The sequence below is a fragment of the Pithys albifrons genome, chromosome 10, assembly GCF_047495875.1.
Source record: "Pithys albifrons albifrons isolate INPA30051 chromosome 10, PitAlb_v1, whole genome shotgun sequence".
NCBI classification, from domain to species: Eukaryota; Metazoa; Chordata; class Aves; order Passeriformes; family Thamnophilidae; genus Pithys; species Pithys albifrons.
The window spans coordinates 9,523,808-9,536,596 of NC_092467.1; positions in this window are offsets into that span (position 1 = coordinate 9,523,808).

The following is a 12,789-nucleotide window of genomic DNA, read 5'->3' on the forward strand; positions in this document are numbered from 1 at the left end:
CGCTGTGCACCTCCAGCACATATAATCACACTCCTACGAGCCTCACAGCAACCAAACCCATCTCCTCAAGGCAGGGCAGCTCTGAAAAATGCTTCATTTGGAAAGAAAAAAGATGATTTAGCAAGTCTTGTACAGCTTGCTGTAGAAATAGCATCCAGAGTTTTCTTCCTTGCAGGGGATTTTGAAGTTTATTTCGGCATCCTTTGTTTTGGTGCAACAGATGGCAGGAATACATCGTGGCCCAGAATATTAATGCTTCCTTCAGCATCCGTGTCCTCAGAGCAACTGGCATCTCCATGCTCTTGCTGAGCACCATGCAGCCTCATCTTCTCTCTCAGGGCTGTGCTCTTCCCACATCAGCTAGGAATTAAAATGTGTGGCTCCATCTGCAGTAGCCCCCTTGAGGATGGGGCATTTTGCATTAGGAAAGCTGCAGGGCTGGGAAGCAGGAAAGTGCTTATGAGGCCTTGCTCAAATGGGAAACTAAGGAAAAAATAAAAATGCAGTGAAGCAAATCTGTTCTGTGACCACGACCACCACACTGCGCTAGAAATGGTATTCAGCCTGTATTTTAAGAGTCGTCTTTTATTGGTGCCTAATGTCCCATAACCACTGTACAATGAGGAGCAGTTAAGCATTCCCTTAGATAAAATGTATGTCTTCAAGCAATAACTGAGCAAGGGATCTTCCACCATGATGTTAAGATATGATTTTGTTCTACGGAAATAAGTGTGTCATAAAAATCTCTCTGATCCCATGGAATGGCTGCCCTCTCCTCGTTCCCAGCAAGTCACAGCATGGAGACCAGCTCCCTGCATGTTGGAGCTGGGAAGCATTGCATGACTCGACTTCCCAGCTGGTAACCAGATCCATCTCATCCTGCTGTGATCCTTCAGAGATCACCACCTGACAGGCTGTGGTAAAGGGCTGTCAACCTTTCAGAAAGGATAAAATTATACAGCTCAAAAGTTTAATAATGTGAGCCCTTGCAATCACGCAGATAAATTTAATGGTGACCACTTAGAGACCTGCCGGCTGAACTGTAATATTTGACAAGGCTGCTGGATAATATACCAATCTTTCTCAGATGCACAGAGGCCTTTAAAAGCCAGTGGGATGGAGATCAGCATTTCAGGCTTCTCCAGCTCTGTGCAGGGAGGAGCTGGCATGATGCTGCCATGCGTCTTTCACCTCCCAAGCACAACACTGTCAACAGGCCAGGTGTTTTCTGCTGGGAAGGCAATGCCATCAATCCAGTGCTACCCTGCAGCCTGTGCCATCCCTGCTTCAGGTTGCTGGGAATTCTGAGCATTGCTTCCCTGGCTGGCTCTGCCAGGCACACTCTTCTTTATTCTGCCTCATACCTCTGTCAGGCACTTTCCGGGATCTCTGCCTGATGGAGTTCTTGCTTTATTTATTTTTCTTAAAAGAAGAAAATTACATCCATACTATTAAAGGCAAAGGACACAAGTGCTGTGGGACTCAGGATTTAAATGTGATGTGTGGATGTGTGCTCATAACAGCTCTGCCTGTGCCATCCTAACACATGCTCCTTGATTTTTTTTTTGTATTAATAAGAACAGCACCAGGTTCAGTGCACATGGACTTGCAAGAGAAGGGATGTGCTTTGGTGGTTGCCACTGCTTTTTTTTCGTGGGTTCACAGTGGGTGCTGAAAAGATCAATGCCCACAGTCATCTAATATCTGGAGCCTTGTGGAGACAGCAACAGTGCTGGAAATGCCCTGGCTGCAGCTTCCAAACCCAGCCTTTCAAAAGGGCACACCCTGGGCATTTGTTTTGTCAGGATCAAGCTTACAGCAGGTTTCTGCTTCTTTCTCTTTGCCCCAGATATCCCACTGAACACCACTCAATAGCTCATATCAGATTTCCAGTCTGTTCCTGAAAGAAATCCTGCCCTTGTCCTGCTTAAACCTTGCCATGGTGATGATGTAATCCCTCCTTTCCTGGGCTGAGCAGCTTGCTGTACCCATCTCCTTCAGCCAGAGCCTTTGTCCAGAAGCATAAAACTCCCAAGAGAGGTGGGATGCATCCAGCACAGTTCCAGCACAGGAGCACAGGAGCAATTTAATCTGGCATTTAATATGCTGTAGCACCAAGTAGGATTTAGCAAAGGATCTACCCGAAATTGTCAGTGCCTAAAGGACTATTAAATATGTCCTTTAACTGGTTTTTGAAGGACTTGTACTATTTTAACAAGCATCTCAGGAAAGAAAAGCTCTCTGCAAAGCATTAGCTTTGAGATCCAAAAGCAATCTCACCAGTACACAATATCAAGTTTGATTGACATGGCAAATACCCATAAACTGTGCTGATTGACACTAATTAGTCTGCCATCCTTTAATTGCTTCTGATCATGTCCTACATCACTCTGATTAAAAAAAATTAGTCCCATGCAAAAAAATCAATGCAGCAGGGGGTGGTTTGAGATCTCAGCTGGGGCCTGGGACTTCACACTCACTGCCTTGGTTCACAGAGCACAGACACATCCTTACAAAGGGACATCACAACACAGGGGCAGACAGGCAGGGAAGAAGCCTTTCAGCGTGTTAGAACAACCCCCTTCTGCTCAAGGCAGGTTTTCTTTATAGCAACCCAAATCCTAGATGAAGAGGAGAGCAAGGAGAGGACAAGTTGGAATCCCAACCCGCAGTGTTATGGGGCAGCAGAAGCAGGGCTTCAGGCAGGACTGAGCTGAGAAGCTCATGGCATCCAAGCCAGGCTGGCCCTTGCCTCTTGGATCACCCACAGCTGTGCTTCACCACAACCCCTGCTTTGAGACTGGACCTGGGTCACTTGCCACAGAAAGACAGGAATACACTTGACAGAGAAGCCTTCTTTTCACCGAGTCCCACTTGATCCCTGCAGAGCCCATGTCCCTGCAGCTGCCCTTCATGCCCAGCCTAGAAGGTGCACATGTAGTGTGCCATCTTCTGATCCTTACAGAAGCTGACAAGCTGGGGATCAGCTGATGAGGCACAGAGGACACTAATTGCTGCTAATTGTAGAGTGTGCGGGCGGTGAGGCTGGGACCAGTTTACTTGAGCTGAATTTCACAGCCATCCTTCTGAGTTGGAACCAGCAGCTAGACCTGACTGAGATGAGCTCCAGCTCAGGGCAGCATGGATGTACATGGAGCGTGCAACCTCCTGTCAGGCTTGAAACACTAACTGTGGCTAGGACCAAGTCATCTTGCTCTGTTTCCATCTCTTCTTCCTCAGCATGTGACTGCATTTGCAAGTACATCCTGCACTCCTCCCTCTCCACTGCCTGCATGCAGGCTGGATAATGGGGCAGGTTGCAGCCCCTGCTCTCCCCTCCTGCTGCTGCCCACCTCACCACCTGCCTTTTTGGGAGTGTGGTGGCTGCAAGACTCAGGGAATGCCTTCCCTGTGAGACTACTCTCACTCCCTTCAGATAACTTTCAGGAAGTTATTCTCTGAAGACTGTCATGTACCTCAGAGGCACATGGCAGTGAGATGACTTCCTGTGGGCTGCACAGATGGGAACAGCAGGTTTGGTCCTGGGGACAGCCCAGCATGAGGCAAACACTGTTCCATCCCACACTCACATACCGGCCTTGTGGCTCAGCTGGAGCATCCCCACTTTTCTCTTTGCTTTCCTTCTCCATCAGTCCTGGTTTCATCCATCCCAGATGCTGCAAGGGGGTTGGTGACCACTGGGGCAGAAGGATGGGGGGCAGCAGTGGGCCAGGAGATGAACAGTAATGCTGAAGAGCAGCCTTGGCCAGGAAAGACAGGACAAAAAGCTCTCAATGAATGAGGCTCTGAGGAGAACCACTCATCTGTTCTTTGCAAAGCCAAGGACATCGAGGGGGTTCACCACCTCTTCCCTGCCCTCCTTTTCATGCCTGGAAGCCAGAACTGAGGAGTTACATGAAAAACAGTTCCCATGGCAGCCAGCAGCAGCTCCCAGACCATTAAAAACCAGGATATGATCACACTCTATTAGTTTGATAATATCATTTATAGTTGACTCAGAACTGCGTCCCATCTAATTAAAAGGGAGCTGCTTGCGAAAAGCGCAGGAGCAGAAAAAGGCAGAGGTTCGTTGCCCTGAGCCCCGTGCCTGTGCAGCTGTCTTGTTGGTGAATGGCTTTTTATTTCCTGTTTCACATTGGAGCTAATTTCATCCATCACCAGACCCAATGTGACTCATGCCCCCAGCAAGAGAGTGATGCAATAAGTAAGCACCAAGAGGGATGGAAAAGCACCATTGTCTAGAGCCAGTGTCATTTGGAGCTCCTCTTTTCCTTAATTACACTCTTCTGTCTCCTGAGCTTTTCAGGGGCACATGTTTCTGCAGAGTCAGGGAAAAACAGGCAGTGGAAACACAGAATCCAGCCCTAATTCTCCTTTTCTTCCTCACTGCAAGCAGGCAAGCAGAGGGAAGCAGACACTGCACAGGGCTGGCTCAACAGCACTGGTTAAAAGGGTCCAGCTGGAGGCATAAGAAAGGGCATGGATTCCTCAGAGATACACATCTTCGTGGCAAACCATCAATTTTTGTGGAAAACAAAATGCATTTTCTCTCACAGCCATAATGTGAAAATTCCCCAGAATGCCCCCAGATTAGGAGAGGAAAGGGAGCACTTTTGTACACAAGGAAGTAAGAGCTGACTGTGTCCTATTTTCCACCTGTGGGCTGAACTCATGAGGCAGTTCTCGGCCACTGGAGCAGTCTGGATCCTTTGTTTGCTCCCTGAACTATGATGAACAGACACCAGATCAGCCCGTGGGCTAGTTAATAGACCCCACTCCCCTGGGTGCAGTTGGTCTCTTCTGCTGGAACTGTCAAGAAGCTAAAACACATCTGGGAGCTCTCTGGAGCCCACCTTAGTTGAGAAGATAGATGAGTATTTCCTGTATTTCACAGCAAGGCTCTGCACAGCTTTATCAGTGTGAGCAATCCAGCTGCTCTACTACAAAAATCATCCTGGGCAGGAGCATTGTTTCTTTCACGGGCGTCTAATTGCCAGGGCTGGAGAAGTGCTGGTAAACATTTGGAGGATATAGGTCATGCTGATGAAGGAAATGCAGAAAGACAGGTCCCTGGCATCTTACATCCTGATGGAGCTGCTGCAGTCACAGTGGCCACTGCCTTGCCTTCCTCATAAGAGGAAGGAGAGATGGCAGGCTCTGGACCCTGCTTGGGTTTCACTGCCTGTCACAGGTGTTGTGGGGTAAGATTGGGGGTATCAGGAGGGCTACTAATGGCATGCAGCCTCATGAGTCATTTAGGAGCTCTTGAAAGATCTGTCCTCTCTCCCTGGGCAAAGGCACTGAAAGAACTTTCAGTCCATAGGATCTGGAGCTGCTGCAGCTGGCTGAGCTCCCCAGGCAACTCCTGATGCTGCAGCACCAGCAAGGAGCTCCTGTCCATGATCACACCTGTCAGCCAACCGGAAAACCCCTCTGGCTCTGCAATAGCCAGCAGCATTCACAGCACAAGCGGATTTTCCAGCCTGTCTCTGAGGGTTTGTGAAGGACCTAGCAAGATCAGGAAATATGAGTTGTTGCTTTCCTTAAACAGTTGTTAGCTGGAGTACTCTCCAAAGAGAAAGATGGGCAGAATGCTGAGGGCAGAGGGGCAACTTGCACAGGGTTCAGGTGCACACAGGAGATGGATGTTAATGGTTTGGGGAGGCAGTAAAAGCCCTTGTCTAGTATTCACCCTGTGCAGGAGCCCACAGAGGCCAGTCCCTGCAGACTGGGCACAATCTCTTCCTTGCTCAACCCCAGGCTGCCTCCAGGGGATGAGGGATTTTCTCTGAGTATGGCTTTCCCTAGCTAAATTATGGAATGCAACATCCTGCTGTCTGTCCTTCAAGGTGATCACCAGCATCTCATGGCATCATTGCCTGGCTGCTCCTGCTGCACCTACCCTTACAGGTGAGATTTTCTGGGTCATCAAAGCATGCAGGGCTGGCCAGCAGTCCTCATTTGGAGAGGTGAGACCTGCTTGCCTTTCAGAGCGTGATAATAGAGCTGTGAAATTTCATCTGCTTTATTCCACAGGCAGCCTCCAGCACACTGGTGTTCTCACAGACTGCCAAGTTGTCTGTTCTCACACTACATTAGCTGTGCTCATTGCAGGCTCTCACCTCTCCTCGGGAGCGCCAGCATCTCTCTGATGAATGCAGAGTCAGCTCCTCAAAAGTCCAGCTGCAAGCCCGGACTGCTCAGCCTTCAGGCTTCACAAAGTGCAGTTTTTCTGGGTGCTAAATCTTAATATCACAGACTTTACATCTACCTGAAATTCATGGCCTAATGAGCCTCTCCCTGGTGTAAAGATGCTACTGGCAACTTCTGGCTTGTCCTGCGACACGGAGCTCAGGGACCAGCTCCCAGCAGTGCACAGTGACACTGGCATGAAACCCTTCCCTGCTACCTGGGCTGGTGCTTCTCACCTTAAACTCATCACTTGGATGTTGCATTAAAATTCCTCTGCATTTAACATCTAATCCATGTATATGTTGAGACACAGGGCCACTTTTCCATTTCATTTGAGACCATCACCAGGCTTCATCTTACAGCTTCCAAATAAAGCCATCTATTCCCCTTTCCAGCAAAACATCCCTTTCCAGGGCTTTCAGCATCATGCTGCCACTCTCCTGCCCAGGAAGCAGAACCACATTGCCTCCCAAGAAAGCCGTTTCCGTCAGAATGACTGGACTGTCTGTCAGTCACAGCTTGGACATGCTGCAATTAGTGAGTGGGTTGCATTCTCCAAGCCCTCTGCTTTTGCACGTCACCTCTGCTGGCTTCATTCTGACACTTTCAGGGGACACACTGAGATCCTGAGTCATACCAAGGGGGAGGATACAAACCCTGAAAATTGTTTCAGCTCTGTCCCTGCCAATTGCTTTCCCTGGAGCCTTGTGGTAGCTCTGCCAGTGGGGCAAGGACCACACATGGTGTTTTGCAGCTTGGGGCTAGTCTCTACTGATACATCCTCTTGTCAAACACTGACATGAGGGGTGCAGTCCATAATTGGCACTGATGAGCTGTTTAAAGCAAAGACTCTTACTCCATGTTAACATACACCACCAGGATGCAGGAAAATTAAACAAACTCATGAAGCAGAAGCCAAATTATCTCCAAATGGGTTTTCTTTCCATAGGTGTCAGTCACTTTTCAAATTGTTTTTGCTAGCTGGGGATGATGAGGGAAGACGTCTGGGATAAAGGTGCCTTCTGCTACTGTCACGCAGAGCGGCGGTGTGACAGCCTCTCCACCTGACAGGCCTGAAGAATCAGATCATTTCTCTGTAAAATCAGCTTTCACAGCAATGTCCCTGAAAGCCAAGGATGACAGGCTGGGAAGGAGAGAGTAGTTATGGCAGGATGAATGCCAGCAATAGGCACAGCAGCTTGCAAAGCTTGTGGGAACACCCTGGCCAGTGGTCTGTATGCTTTAATGGAAAATGAATTCCAGTATGTATGTTTAAATGAAAAATTAATCCTGTCAAACCCTGTGTGTTGGGGTTTTTTCCCACGTAGTTATGAGCTTGATTAATAAAAGTAAATGTGTTGGCACTACACATAGGCACTTGCTATAGTATCACCCATCAACCTGATTAATACAAGAGATGTGGATGTGTGCAATTAATAGTCTGAAAATTGAACCCATAGATAGATCCCAAAATACGTGGGAATTGAAAACCTTCATCCAATGGTGATAAGTCCGTGCCACCCCACAGATACCAGTCTTCTCTTGCATTATTTTCTTATTGACATGCTTCAAAGTGAGTAGGAATGTGATTTTAGATAATAAATGGGCAGGGCTGGGAGCTGCTCTGTGAAGCTCCACATTTTTTCCCACTTAAGCCACTGCCTGCAGAATCTATTGCTCAGTGGGATGCTGCAGAAGGACAGAGAGCAGGTTGGACTGTGCTGAAGGGCAATGCTCTTCCCCTAAACCCCGGCTCCCTCCAGCCTGCAGGGCCCTGATACAGCCTCTGCAGTGCAAATCAAAGCAACCACATCAAAGGAGAAAACAGTCATGGAGAAGGTAGCCTTCAAAGGCAGATTGGCATAGGGGCAAACAGAATCTTATTTTATCACTTACTCCTGCCCATCACACTTGGCTCTCACTGCCTAAGGTACAAAGCCAGTGAGGGCAACCTCTGCCAGCACCAGAGCCAGCAAAGCAGGAGAGCAAGAGACGTCTGCCAGGGCCACAGACATGGGAGGAGTTAAGCCCACAAAAACAAGAGTCCTCTGATTTTCCCCTGAGCCAGAGAATTGAAGGCATTGGAGAGCTGGGGTGTTCCTACTTGTTTCAGCTGTGCTTGAGAGGCAGATGTTCCTGCCTGTGGGATGTCCAGGGCGTCACCTATCCCTCACAAAGCAGAGACAGAAGCAAGGTTTCCACCAGTCACATCAGGAGGCATTTTCCCCTGGGAATTACTCCTGACATGTGGCTTGCTTTCTTCTGGTGCTCATGTGCTGCTGCTGCCTGTTGTCCTGCCACCTTGACTCTAGTGCCTGCGGGCTGCACCTGTTCAGAATCTGTCCACATCGATGGGCTGCTTCTGAGACTGATCACCCTTTGACATAAAATTCCTACAAAAATCCCACTCAAATAAGAGACCAAAGGCGTCCAGCCAGAAGTCAGGATGCTCCTAGGCCAACCTGCCCCAAGGAGCCTTTACCCTCATCAAATGGGGTGAATAAAATTATTGCATCTGCAATATTACTGCAAAAGAGCCCAGCTGCTTTGCATTTCAGTATTTATGACACTTTTTGTTTGTGAATATTCAAAAATATTAGCTTACACTTATGTTGGTGGAAAGGAAATGCAACACCTCTCTCTAAGAGCAAAAAATAGGGAAGGAATTTTCCTATTTGGAAAAACTCCTTTTATTATCTCTGCAATAGTTGTACAGATTTTGAGCCTGCAGATAATTTGCAGAGGACAAGGTAAGGATAAAAACTCATCTAAAATAAACCTCTTTTACCAGAAAAATATTTAATTTGGATTTGGGTCAGGGTTTTAAGCTCATCCTAAGTGCCTTTGCAAATTGCACCCCACGCACATGGTACTGCCTTCCTGATGAGCACAATGAATGGGCTGTGAATGACTGTACCTCAAGGGTTCAAAGGAATTTGCAGTTTTCAATACCAAAACATTTCCTGAAAATTTTTCAGCTGAAATACACAGGTTCTTTGTAAAAGCTTGGTTTCTTGGAGTGTAAGGCACTTCTGCTAAGCCCTGTAATTTCTTTCTGAATGTCCACCATGCAACTTATGCTGGTGCATCCATGGATCCACACCTGAAAACACATCTGGTGATGATAATTGGGAGCGCATTTGTGGAGAAGGCAGCTCACAAACTTCAGGTGCTTCAGAAGGTGGAAACAATGCAGTGTGACCACTGATGCCAAAAAGGCACAGAACCAAAAGAATTGCCTAGAGACAATTTATCTTTATGCAGCAAAGGTATTTATTTTCCAATGTTGGGGACTAGACAGTTCTCACTGGACAACTAGCTCCAAAATTTCAGTGAAAAGCGGGGTAATTTATACAGTCCTCATACAAAGTTACAACATCTTAACATATATATTCATATAATTTCAACATCTAATTATCATATTCATAATAGGCAGAGTTTAGGTGGAGCCTGAGGCGGAGTCTTCTTGGAACCTTCTTTTGGCAGAGTTTTCATGGGGTTGTTCTGGCCTTCTGCCTCACTTTTGGGGTCTTTTGCTCCTCTTCTTTGCTTTCAACTTGACTTAGGTGCTGACACTGGTAAAACTTTTGGCTCATGCCCTCTCTATCTTCTGTGAATGTCTACTTTATTTGTGGTTACTGGAGTGGTTGGAGTACATTCTTAACATCATCCATTTAGTCAGAAGGACAGAACAAGTTATCAAAGGTTCACACAGTACTTTGCAGAGCAAGGCACTAACATTATCTCAGTTAACTTTTTTAAGGCCTTGTTCTTGTTTCACCATGTCCACCCTGGGGCAAAGGCAGGTGGAAGCTGGTCTGCATGACAAGTACTTGGTGGGCCAGCCTGGGCAATCCCATACTCACTGTCCTGCACATGGACAGTGATGGAGTATGTGGTCCTCAACAAGCTTGGGCTGGCAGAAGGTCCCTTGGATGCAGAGCTGGTGTCTCCTGCCTCAGAGAGACAAACCAATGGAAAAGTCATCCACTGCAGCCAGGAACAACCTGCATTGTGTCAGCTGTAGTGCAATAGCAACATGCAGGGTCACTTCTTCACTGCTCTGTTTCATATACAGATTTTTTTAGGAGTAAGCAGGCATTCAAACAGCATCCTGACACCAGAGCATATACCAGGGTGAGCTGGGGCAGGGAGGTGGTCCTGGTGTGGTCAGGCTGTTCCCCATGTGTGCTGCTCTACCTGGCATCCTCCACTGCTCAGCTCCCACCTGCCAACAGCATCCCTGATTTCCCTATGGCCTCCATCAGCCAGTGGCTGTTTCCTTTCCTCTCCCGCTCCCAAATCAGTGTGAAGCGGAAAGCAGCAGGAAAGATTTCCATTTGAACGCTTCGAGGCTGATTACACTGGAAAAGCAGCTGGGAATAGGGCAAACATAATCACAGGTAGCAGTATGAGCATCATTAAATCAGGCTCTGAAAAAGCAGCCTCTTCCAAAAAACTTCATTTCCTTTAATTCCTGCTTTTTGCTGGGCTGCTGAGGTATTTATAGCACCTTGTTTGGTATTAAAATACCTGCTTGATGCAAGCAGATGCTGTCCACAGTGCAGCACCCGGACTTGGCGCTTGATTGCTCACAGATTAATGGCAACCTGTCACCAATGTCTTATCACTAGCCCTGACAGACAGGGCTCAGCCCTCACAACTCCACAGAGGGGACAGCCCCTCAGAGCTTCTCCCCGGTGCTGTTAGTTTGTTTATGTGTTCCCAACTACATAACAGGGAAGGGAGATTCTCTGCAGGAGAACAAAGCAAAGACTTTCTTCATCATGGCCAGGAGAAGACCTTACATACTAAAGTTGTCAAAAAGATGTCCTGAATTATTTAGGGGGAGCCCTGGGACACTTTCACAGGCTGCAGCAAGTATCTACAAGCTGTATAGGAAGCAGCTGCTCTGGTGTCTGACACCAAAGATCAGGAAAGGGCCAGGACTGGCAGTGTTGTTTTTACAGCATTAATTATGGATGCTGCTCCAAGCATCCTCTGGCAGATACCCTCTGCTTTGAGCTTCACTCCTCTGTGAGCTACAGTACAATGTCAGCTTGTTCCAGGGAAAGACAAACCCCATGAGCAGGTGGAGGGATGCAGGGGCAGCACAAGGGGCCTTTGGATAAGGCTGATGGACTCAGTAGTTACAAACATTTATTTTTTCAGATGTGAGCAGGTTTGTCCATTTACAGGGATGTATAATCATAGCCAGGTTACAGGAACATCTCTGGTCTGGAGTTTGGGTGGGTTCAGTTCATTTGAGTATTTCAGAGATTTCTTTTTTGTTCTTTTCATTTCTAAATCTACGCTAAGCCCTCAGCAGATAGGATCTCTCCTACTTCAGCATTTTCATGTAAGCTTAATTCTTGGTTTTACTAGAAACTGGTGTTCTCTCAGAGTTGCCATAGTTACTGATGCATGCATTTCTGATTTCACACGCTAATGACTGTCCCAATCTCTTGTTTGTGGAATAAACTATGTAAACCTGAAAGCAACATAAAATGAAATATTAAAGCACTTATGGTTCAGAAAGCAGACATCATGAATCAGCGATTGGAATTAATTGCATTATCAAGCCTGGATTAAAATAATCCAAGCCCCTAGGCCAACCAAAGGAGCAGGACAGCTCCTCAAACAGATTTTGAGGGGATGCTCCAAGTTCGAGGGGCAGTGTGGTGCTGTGGGGAGTGTCAGCCCCTCACTGCACACCAAAGCTATCCAGGCAGTGGTTCCAGCTTTGCTGCTCCATGAAACGATGCAGAGATCTAGCAGCCTGGCACCAGAGAGACAGGCACAGAAGCTGTGCCCTGGAGCAACCTATCCTGAAGAGCAACATCCCTATGCGAGATACCACCCCTACTTCCAACACTTTTTTCCTGCAGCAAGAAAAGTGGAGAAGTAGATGTCTTCTGCATAGCACTCAGAGTGGCACTGGCCATGGGGAGTGATGCCTAGGCACAGACAAAATTATGGCCATGCAGCAAAGCCCAGTTCTCACCTCCTCCCTGTGCACTTGCCAGCTTCCCAGGACTGGGCTGTGAAGACACTGTGGGGTGTGACTTTGCCTTGGGACAGAAGCAACCTGCTCCAAAAGACTGTCTTTGCCCTTGAGATCCCCAAAAGACACTGTCCAGAGGCTCTCAGTGCTCTCCAACTTTTGATAGGGCACATGACAGCCTCAAAAGGCCATTGTCACCCCAAGGGCTCTGTTTGGGGTTCAGAGTTTGATAAGGAGGGCAATAAGCTCCCCAGGGAGCATCCCCTGAGCAGTGCAGCATGGCTCTTGAGTGTCCTGGTGGCTTCTGTAGCTTTGACTATCCCATTGTTTGCCTCCCATCTGAAATGGTAATTGTCAGATCCTACCACCCCTAGAGCTGCTGTCTCTGCCCATTCCCACATCATTGCCATCCCCTGGCAACCCCAGCAGTTGTCATATGTTCCTGTGCTACCTCTCCTAGCCCCAAGCCTGATGGCCAATGGCCCTGTCCTTAGAGAGGTTACTGGGCAGCAATATGTCCCTGACAAGGGCAGTTTTGTCCCCTGAGGACTCAAGGGGTCAGTGAGTAGCTG